Raw genomic sequence first — 10,781 nt, forward strand, 5'->3', positions numbered from 1 at the left:
CCAAGAACATGATTAACACAGACAGTGTGGAGATTTGAACCTGTATTGAACAGTTTTTATTCAATGGAAATACTGCAAATATTTCCTACCCCTTTTTGTCCCAAACACCTTGCTAAACATTTTGCATCAAATGATCAAATGATGGCTCATTAGAAAGCCTAAGAAGGACATTGACATGCCGAGGAGGTTGTTGCTGCCACCAGGGAGAGAACCAAAACATGCAGGATGCCGGCTCTCGAGGACCAACTTTGGACACCACTGGTATAGAGAAATTGGTTTTTCTGAGGAAGCCTCATGCTTTGCTGTAATTCATTATAATTTTAATTGATAACTGAAGCATGCTGCTTTGACAAAGAGTTGCCACAGTGGTGACATTTCCAGGAAGCCTCAAAACTCTGTTTTTACTGGATAACATAGCCGTTAGCCAACTGCAGCTTAAAGGTGAGAAAAAAAACAAACACTGTTTTCTCTTTCATGTCAGTGTGGCTCCATGTCAACTTACTCCTTTATGCCTCCCTACTAACTGCTCATTTTGAGGGTAACTGGGCTGGATTTCTTTCCTACTGCAGGTACGCTCACTACATGAACGTTTGTTTAACATGTGGCCCACATTAAGGAGCGCTGCTTTGGCATGAGGAGATGATTCCTGTAAAGTTACATCATTATTTACTGTTTCGACAGTAAATGATGCGAGAACAGTTATTTACTGTTCTCGCATATGCCTTGGAATATTTTTGAAACAGCAAAACTAGCAAACAAAAAGAAAATTAAGTTTAGCTGGATGTTTATTAAAGATAAATCACAACCCTTTTCTACATCAAGCTGCTCTTCCAAAGCAGGTTTTGTCATTGTGCAACATAAATTTTTTATCTATGGTAGGGATGAGCATTTTCATCCTCTTGCCCAAAATACTCCTGATAAATGTAATATGCACATGCATTTGTCGAAACTCATCAAAATCTTAAATGTCTTTATATTTTTATGTTTGTGTTAATTTATACCTGTGTCTAAATCCCAAATAAAACTTGGGAAAAAGAATGTAAACTTTTTTTGCTTCACTTGTTCTGAAAGCGGTAGGTTCATTTTGCGTATTTACAATTTCATGTTTACAGATTCTGTCATTTTATGCTCGACTTTTTGTGGATTCAAAGCAACCTACGTTTTTCTCTCTTTATGTCTGCTTTGACAACTAAAAATTGCAAAGTAGTGTGAAGTAATTTTGTAATTGTGTCATAATAGCTTGCGGTATGGATATGTAGTCACAGGACTCCAATAAATACTGTACATCAACAGCAGGTATAACTGACCTCAGATCTTAAAGATCCCCATTTCATAAGTCTGCTTGCACCACTGTTTGCCACTTTCCAGCATTTTCTGGGTTTCCATCTTGACTACTACTGCAGATGAAAACATTGTGTTGCATTTCAGTGAAAAGAAATGCTCAAAATTTAGTTTAGCGTAATGGCTCGCTGCTGCTAAATCATATACTTGTTATTTTTCCTAATGCCCTAATTTTTAAGTCAAGTAATAACCTTCAAACTCTTTGTGAAGACTTATCATTAGATCTTCAACATTGGCTGCAGTGCATTCTGTTTTTTAATCAACCGCAGCGCGAGTGAAGTGGGGTTGTGGAGTTGGTTAATAAAATCTTAACCAGTCAGGAAGCCATTCACCCGAAAGGTGGTGGAAGAGGTTAAAGATCAAGGCACAACATGAGCAAGTCTCCATAATGAATTGAAAGAAGGGGAAAAAAAAGTGACTCACAAGCTGGTTGAAATAAAAAAGGATTGTCCTGAAGTGAAGCCATAATACATTGTTAAACAGGTTGGAGACTGTCTTTAATTGGAACAAAGAAGCCTTGAAAAGAAACCCATTTATAGATAACTGCACTGACACAGTTGTGGCTGTAACACATATAATATGCACTTATGTTAAACGAATTCTAAAAATGTTGACACTCTTTGAAGTTACACATTTAAATAGGCAAATCTATCAATGTAAATACTGTGAATAATACATTTAAATGAAAATAAAAATAATCTCCGATTAAAAACAAGGGGGGCATTGATACAAACAGAATCCCGACATAATGCTTTAATGTATTTGTGTGAATCGAACATTTTTCAAAGCCCTCTTTGTAGTAACACCTAAATAACCTTTCACTAAAGAGTCCCCATTGTTCAATCACTTTTTTTTTGTTTGTTTGTGCAGCAATGTCTGGAGCGCTCCCCAGCACAGAGCCGGGCTTCTTCGCTCAGCGTTTTTGAGTCACTTGTTCTGATGCAGCTGCCACAACAAATGACCGCTAAGAACAATTCTCTCTGTTTCAGACCTAAAATTCAGCTATTATCTTTTAAAAAGGACAGGAAGATCAGTGTTCTTCAAGAAGTGAAAACTTCTGTCTCCTGTGTAAAAACATCCACCTATATGTAGTTCTGCACCACCTCCCCCTAATTTCCTCAGGATAGAAATCGTGTTGGGCAATTTAACTTTTGCGAAGAAAGATGTAGTTTCATTTTAACTTTTTTACTCTCCAAAAAACGATGAATAGTGTTGAACTAAGACAAAAACAGTTTGAAATGGAGAAGTAAATGCATCTATGGGTAAGAGATGAATTTACTTATAGTTTTAAAAACTCAGTTCATCAAGTTTGCTAAGTTTGAAACTTCTGCAAACTTAGACCATGATGTCAATTAACTTTGAGGGATGTTAATGAACTGCTTTTATGGCAGAGTCTGTGCAGAGGCCTGTGTTTTCTAACATCCAAAATTTGTTAATGATGATTCTGTGCGTTTTTCGTTAAGTGAAATAAATGCATACTGATCACAGGTCAAACATTGCAAGCTATGCATGTGCAGGAGAGTGTCACTTATCTCCCTCCAGTGTGGATTAGCTGCTCATTAAACAATAATGTCTTTTCTATAGGGGTTGGATGTGTTTGGAGGTGTTAAATGCACAATTATCAGTGCTGGTGTTTGAAGAAGTTTATGTGATGACGCTAATACTTTTTATCTATTATTCAAATAAGTATTGAATAATACTTATCTTTTAAAATAGATTGTTAAAAAAATAGAATTAAAATCATAATCAAACACTAGAGTGATGCTTTGGAAAATATACAATACAACCACTTAAATTGGGGGTATCTATTTTTTAACTACATACGACCATTTTATATACGCTTTTGATTGTACCAAGGCAAAATGTGAAAAAAAAGTAAGACATAAATACTTTTGCAAGCCACTGTGTGTACAGTGTTGTTCTTTTCTTTTTATTTTGTCTCCCTTTTTCATCATTAGGAAAGAGGACAGAAATGTTAGAACCTGTTTGTGTGCACTTGCCTTCTGTGAGCTATAATGAAGAGTTGCTGTGACTTTTGGCAAAGCAAATATTACCTTTGCTCTGTTGTCCTCAGCTGCTGAGTGTGCTGCTGTTTTAACGCTGCTGAGGAGCGAGCCGTCTCTCACTTTTTATGCTTGTCATTTCTCTAAACTCCTAAGGAAACAGGCGTGCACAACTTCCTATAACCTGACAGAGGCAAGGATAAGACGCCAAATTCAGCAGGTGATTACATTCTAATGGAGGCGAAGATTGACGGATTCGCTTGTGAAAATGGTTTTAAAACAATGCAACTTATAAGAATTGCTACCTCTGCTGTGCAACTGTTTTAACATAAAAAAAATAAAAATACTTGCCACTCTTGTTTCTCTGTCTGTGGTTGGTGACTTGACCACAAACTTTAAACATGAAACAGTTGCAAGGCACAACATGACTCAAAACCATCCAGTAAAATCCCTGGAGTCAGTCACATCAGATTTTAACAGACAAAAATCGTCAAATAAAATAAAAATGTTTCCGATTTTAAGAGTTTAAAATAAGACACATTTTATATTATTCAAAACATTTCAGGAGGCAGAGCTGTCACTCACTGAATTTATGTGTCAAAGTCAGTTGTTTGTGAATAACCGTGAAATTGACCGTCAGAAGCAGTATATGTGTGCAGTTTACAAAAGTATGTCTTTTTTTGCTAAAAATTTATCTCAACAAACTTGCATATATTCCGGATAAGTTTCATTTTTGATTAATGTGGCAGTAAACAAACATGTTAGTTGATAGAGATAAAGTAACAGATAATAAAGCAGATAATAAAGCTGTAATGCATTGAATATGAATAAATAGTAAGTAAATACTGGCGACCTGTCCAGGGTGTACCTGCCTCTCTTGAGAAAAAAAAAAAACATGAAAACGATCAATTTCTGAGAATAAAAAGCTATTACTGATATTTTTTTTTTCCAGCATAGAATCAAGTGTGGAGTAATTTAAATGTTGATATCCAGGTTGAAATTTGAGTGTCATGACAATACCATACGAGAGATGCAATCATTACACGATAACTTAGTTTTCGCAGAGAGAGAATATATATTAATCCAAGCTGAGTGAATTATGATGGGGAAGGTTTGCTAAATTACATTTGTGAGAAAATCTCTTCCATCGAGCCAAAGAGGACACAGTAGCCTGTGCAGATATTTGCGAATGCCTTTCTCCTCAGTTTTCATTTTCATTTGTCCTGTCTTGCATATCTACATGGTTGTTTATTTTACGTTGTACACCACAGTTTTCTATTTCTGATGCCAAACGCATCTTCACATAGGTCAGTGCACGTAACAAATAGCAGCTTTGACAGATCGAAAGCAAAATCATTTCTCACATCACGCTATGCTGGGCAGTGTAGATTTTTGATTAACAGTTGTAATCAAACTTGAGCCTCTGTTTCTGAGCCATTTCCCCTTGGCTGTCCAAAAAAGAACCGCATTGGATTTCAAGCTGTCTCCGACTTCAAAAGCGTTGAGATGGGGAAGAAAGCGAGTGAGGAAGTGCAAGTGGAGACACATAGACAGAGAAGAAAAAAGACCAGGGTGCGTTGGGAAGGAGGTGGTGGGAATGCGGTTGAAAGAGAGACAGAGACCAAGACAGACAGGGAGACAAAAAAGGAATAATGTGTGTGCTCTCATGTGGTGGGAGAAAAAAAAGGGTTTCTAGTGGTAAGCAATTGTCCGTCAATAGATTCCCCAAAAAGTAAGGGAGCAGAGAAGGCGTCACCTTTAGCCGAGTTCTAAAGTGCTAATTTATAAATGTCGCAGAAATGTTGCAGAGGGTTTTTAGCAGTATTGACTTTTCCTTCAGTCTTTGTGGAAAGCCCAAAGAAAACCTGCTGAAAGTCCAAGTTTGTCCACAGAGCCCATGTGTAAATGTGGGACAAAATCTATAATAGCCAAGATGCTTTTTTTTTTTCTTTTTTCTTTTTTTTCTCTCCTTTGGCTTCTATCTTGTCAGCATGAAATATAACAGGACAGTAAACTGATACAACCATTACTTGTTTACGACACTGGAGGCAGGAGAACAGGCAGGATGCCTTTTTTGTAATAAGCAATCCTCATTCCAAACACGTACTGATCCTTTTAATTTGCCATGTTATAGTGTTGTAAATCTGCCCCAACATCATACTAATGCTAAAAGGTGAGAGAGAAGATTTGGATTGAGCTCAAGATGGATCTTATCACCTTTTTAATCTAATCTACTCCTGTTTTTGTTTCACATCCTCTCACACTGAGACTAATTGCAACCAAAATCTTTTTTTTTTTTACAGCTGTTAGTACTGTGTAGTTTGAGCATTTTAAGAATTGTTAGCCCCAGAACATATTTGCTCTACTGCACCACTTGTCCTTTTAATCCCAATATTTGGCAATTGGCAAATGATAGTCTGTCCACAATGACTCCGTCAAATTCTCATGTTTAAACATTCAGTAATGCTTCATTAGCTTCAGTGTCCATCATAAACTGGCAAAAATGTTCACTGCGTACAGTGCTGGCTATTTATTGGAATAACCTCAAGCTAAAACAATTTAGTAAAAAAAAGAAGAAGAAAAAAAATAGAATAACTGGGTACAATTATTCAGTAGGCAAAAAAAAAATGATAGGAAGGAATTGTTTATTAAAATCGTAAGTGGCTAAGTATTAGATCTTTAATTCCTTTACAAATAAATGCAACAAAAACATTTTTTTCAAATAATTTTTTACTTTGCATTTTTAATTTTAAATAGAAATTCTAAACTTTTAATAAGTAAACCATGTCTCTGTTTCTCTGGGGAATAAATGTAATGTAACACAGATTATTATTATTATTATTATCTTCAACACTCAGTTACATGAGGACCCATATTCATCTTGACTTTTTGTATGGTGACAAGGATGATAAGTTATGTAAAAATAAATAAATAAAAAAAGTCTGTAAAGCTTACTGTTCCAGAGCGACAGAAAAAGAGTGTCATCTTGTTGCCATGAAAAACATTATAATGGCAAAAAAAAAAAAAAAAAAGAAAAACTTTCAGTGTCTTACCATCACAAAAGTAAACTTGCTAATATCTGAAGAGCTTTTGGAGTTGTTAGCATTCATCAGATAAAACTAAAACTCCAGGTTCAGCAGCAAACCGTCGCAGTGGGTTTGACATGAAACCAAATATGAATACATGAATGAGTACCGTACACTCACTACTAAATATGATAGCAGATATGTGATGCTGCGGGCCTCTTTCTCTTCCAAAAGCCCTGGGATGCTTATTAAAGTACATGGAAACAGGATATGTTTAATAAAGAACTGGTGTCAATAAGCTGGAAATTAATTATCTGTGAATCTTTCAACAGGATAGAAATATGACCAAATGAGCACATAAAATGCTTCATTAGGAACAACATTAACATTTTGGTGTGGCTATTTCAGTCCCCAGACTTAAATTGTATTGAAAAGAAGGCAGGGTTTTACTAAAGAGACAAGAAGATGAGAGAGGAGAGGGGTCAGGATGATCTAGAGAGATTTCGCCAGGGGGAATGGTCAAAAATATTTCTCCCTATACGCCTAACCCTGGAGACATTTTACAGGAGAATACTGAGGAACTATCTTACTGGTGAAAAGAGGTTGTCAAAATACCAACTGCAGGAGTCTTTTTGCAGCCAGTGATGTAAAAAATATATATTATTTGCTTAAGCTTTTCCGTTTGTGATGATGCTGCTCCAGCAAAGTGTTTTTACACATCTTTACCAGGGGCAGCCAGTAAACATGTCCGTCTACTGAAGCTGTTTTCATGCTTCTCTGTCTGTCTGACGATAACAACAGGTTCCTTTCAATAGGTGACATTTGATGTAAAATGTTTACGTGCATTTATGTACTATCACATGCTGACTTTTGCCCACGAACTGTAAAAGGGATTCAGATGCTCAATCAAGCAGGGAGAATTTGTGTTCTGCATGAAATCGTTGGTATTTTCCCTTTCCAAGACGGATGAGGTATTTTTCGAAAGCGAATCAATCAGCTTCTGATGATAGCAGATGGTGTTTTGTTCACCAGTGGCCATAAACAAACATTTTGAATAAGAATGAACCGGACAGATTTAGTGTTGTGTGATTACATGAGTTAGGGATAATTGTTGGGCTCTATGTGCTACATAATTGGTGACATATTCATACAGGAAAAAAAAAAAAAATCGGACTATTTCGCAGAGGTTTTGGCGAATGCAGATGTAAAAAACAAATGCTTTATGTCAGTTCTAGGATTCTTAATAAAACTATATTTATCAGGGTCTGTCATGTTAGATGCTGATAAGAGCAGAGAACAACAGAGTACTTTACTAATGAAGAAAAGTAAAAGTTACAAGGGGAATTGCAGGAAGGGCAGGTCAGGGAACACAGCAGCAGTGAAGAAGGATTTTGGAGGCAGCTGAGGTAATTAGGTGATTGGGAACAGCTGTGGAAGAACGTAAACAGACTCAACCAAGACTCAAAGAAACTACAAACCAAAGAGAAAAAAACAAATCAACATTGTTCAAAGAGAATTATGACCAAAGGCACAAAGAACAGAATACAAAAATAAAGAAACAAATAAATAATAAAAAAACACAAAGGAAGGAACTGATATGATACATCTATAGAACAATAATGAACAGAGTGAACTCAATCTAATATGCCATGATCTGAATATAATTTTTAAAAAAAGCACTGCAAGAAAATGTTTCCAAGTTAAATCTAAACATACAAGGATCATAGCTTGTTCTACAATTATTTAAATCAAACCTCAAGTGTATGAAACTACGTGCAACAGATTCCACTACGTTATTATTTTTTAAAGAATGATAAAGACAATGTTAAGTCATCACAAAAAACAAAGCAAAAAAACAAAAAAAAAAACAGATATGATAAAAAAACAAAAAAACAAACGTGTATCTCAAAAAGTTGAACCTTTCAGGAAATGTTGGGAAAAATAGTACATACATACTGAAAACAATTATTGAGCCAAGTCTTACTATGAATTATTTGACACGCTACTTATACTCTTACTTATGGTGAAATTATGACGTAATCCTACTCTGCCTAAACAACTCCCAGTTCAATACCAAGCCTCTGTGTAAAAGCCTCTCTTTCTCTCACGTCTGTACATTGAACATACTTCTACACACTTTCCTCCTCCTCCTCTGACCTCCCCTGAAACCTAAATATCATCCAGAGTTTCTCCCTCTTTTCCTTTACCATCTTTCTACTTAGGTGTAATTTGACTGATCACACATTAGCAAACTCTCACCTAAAGCATTTTTATTTCAATTTTTATTTCCATTCTCTGTCAAAACCCTAAAAAAACAAAACAAAACAAAGCAAAAACAATCTTGTTCCAGACAGACACAATGGCCAAACTATAACAGGTGCTGTCATCAAGTGGTATCCTTACACTAGTGAATACTGATGAAGTAGCACAAACGGGCATTGTTCTGTGTGCATTTAAAACGTTTTATCCACAGAAACACCGCAGCTGTGAATAAACTATACGTTTTGGGGCTTAGGTAAATTGCGTTGATATGCTGGCGGTCTGTTCATCACAAACAAAGACATCAGTGTGGTAGTAACTCATAAAGGGAGAAAATTATGTTTTCAGTGACAGGGCCGGTTTATTGCAGTGGCAAACTGTCCTAAACTACTCCTCCCACTGTGATTTTAAAATGCCTTCCTTTCATCTGGATGATAAAGGAAGTACAAAATAAGTGTTTTGCCATCTGCAATAAAAGAAAATCTCTCTTTTTAATGGCTTGGGCATAGGCGAGGGGCGAGTGCACCTTGCTGTTCATCTCCTGCGTATGAGTGCGAGCTGTCTGGTTGATGGCCATTATGGCTCCTGCTGCTGCATGTGCGTCCGCTCCACCGGGATCACTGAAGTGTTGGAGCTAACAAGCCAGGGATGCAGACAGAGAATGCACAAATGGGATTTTGTCCTGAAAGCTTTAAAGTTTGCTTCCTGTCTCCGGCTGGAAACGAAAAGCGCGGACGTTCGGCTTTTGCTGAGGCTGTCCTAGCTGTGTGCCCAAAGAAATGAGATGAGTGAATCTGATAATCTCGCTAATGATTAATATTGAGGAGAAGAGCACATAAAGCTGATTAAGCCCTGAGATTTTTGGGCTTGTTTTTCATCTCGCTTTTTTTTCTCCCCATGTTCCCTTTCTTACCGTGGCTGGTGTCTTATGCAGCTTCAGAGAGATGCTCCTCCCCAGAAGATATACAATATTCCTTTGCATTAGTTTAGGAGCATACAAGATGTAGGGCACAGATTCGTACATACAGGCACATTAAAGCTGCCTCTTCCTCAGACTTTCCCTCTGTGCTAGCCCCGTATACGCGCACATAAGTAAGAAGTAAACAATGAAGCCGCGCAGTGCAGCCGGCCCGAGGTTAGCACAGATTAAAAGATGTGTCACTGATGGAGGAGACTCCTCCTTCATCCCTGGACTGTCACACTGTGTTTGGGAGCAACCCACTTCATTTTCACAGCATAATGGGTAAACAGAGTGTGATCAGTCCAATTACCCCCTCATTGCAGAGGCGTTCTGGCGGGAATGAGAGCTAGCCGCCTGGCAATGCTGCGGATAGCAACAGTAGCACCTGCTGCCCAGAGCCCTCACTTGTATGAATCTCAATTTGTTTGCACAGCCGTGCCGAAATGCGGCGACCAAAAAGTGAGGCCTCTAAGGAGGATGGCACTGCTGCCTGCCCGCCTTCCTTGGCACTCTGATTGCTGTTTTCTCTGCGCTGTCTCTGAAACCATTCAACATCATAAGGTTTTTTTTTTTGTTGTTGTTTTTTATCTCTTCTCCAGCAATAAACTCATGTTGCTGCCAGTCCTGCTGGTGTATTGTTGTTCTTTCTTTTTTTTTGTTTCAAAGACTGTGAATTTTCTTTATCTACCCACTACGCTGAAATTGCTTCACGGATGATTATCGTGCTGAGAAATGACTCCACTCAACAGAATCAAAGCGCAGGTCTAAACATGAATTTTGAAAATATTTGTCAAGCTTATACAGAAAGGATCAATGCCTTTACATCTCTTCCTAGCTAGCACTAATTACCATGCATATACCTTTTAAGGAAATTAATGAGAATCTTTAAGTCCTCGATTGTTTTCCTTCTCCCCATGTTGGAACATGGTTCTATGCCCCTCTTCAGTGATGTTTCTGTTGTCCTTGAGGAAGGTGGAAATACTTCTTTTATGAGTTTTCCTTAGGGAGCTGTCTGGTAGCTGATGCAAACTTATCTTGCATACATTCCAGCTCCTCATTAACAGGCATTGTAATAACTTTTACAAGAAGACAGTTTTTTTGGTCCCTGGCTTACCAGTTTTGCAACAGCTGAAAACGGGGATGGGGGGAGAGAACAAGAGAGAGAGAGAGAGAAAGAGAGAGAGTGGGAGA

This window comes from Poecilia latipinna, unplaced genomic scaffold (assembly GCF_001443285.1).
Source record: "Poecilia latipinna isolate Pla-1442-1.1 unplaced genomic scaffold, P_latipinna-1.0 Scaffold252, whole genome shotgun sequence".
Taxonomy (NCBI): Eukaryota; Metazoa; Chordata; class Actinopteri; order Cyprinodontiformes; family Poeciliidae; genus Poecilia; species Poecilia latipinna.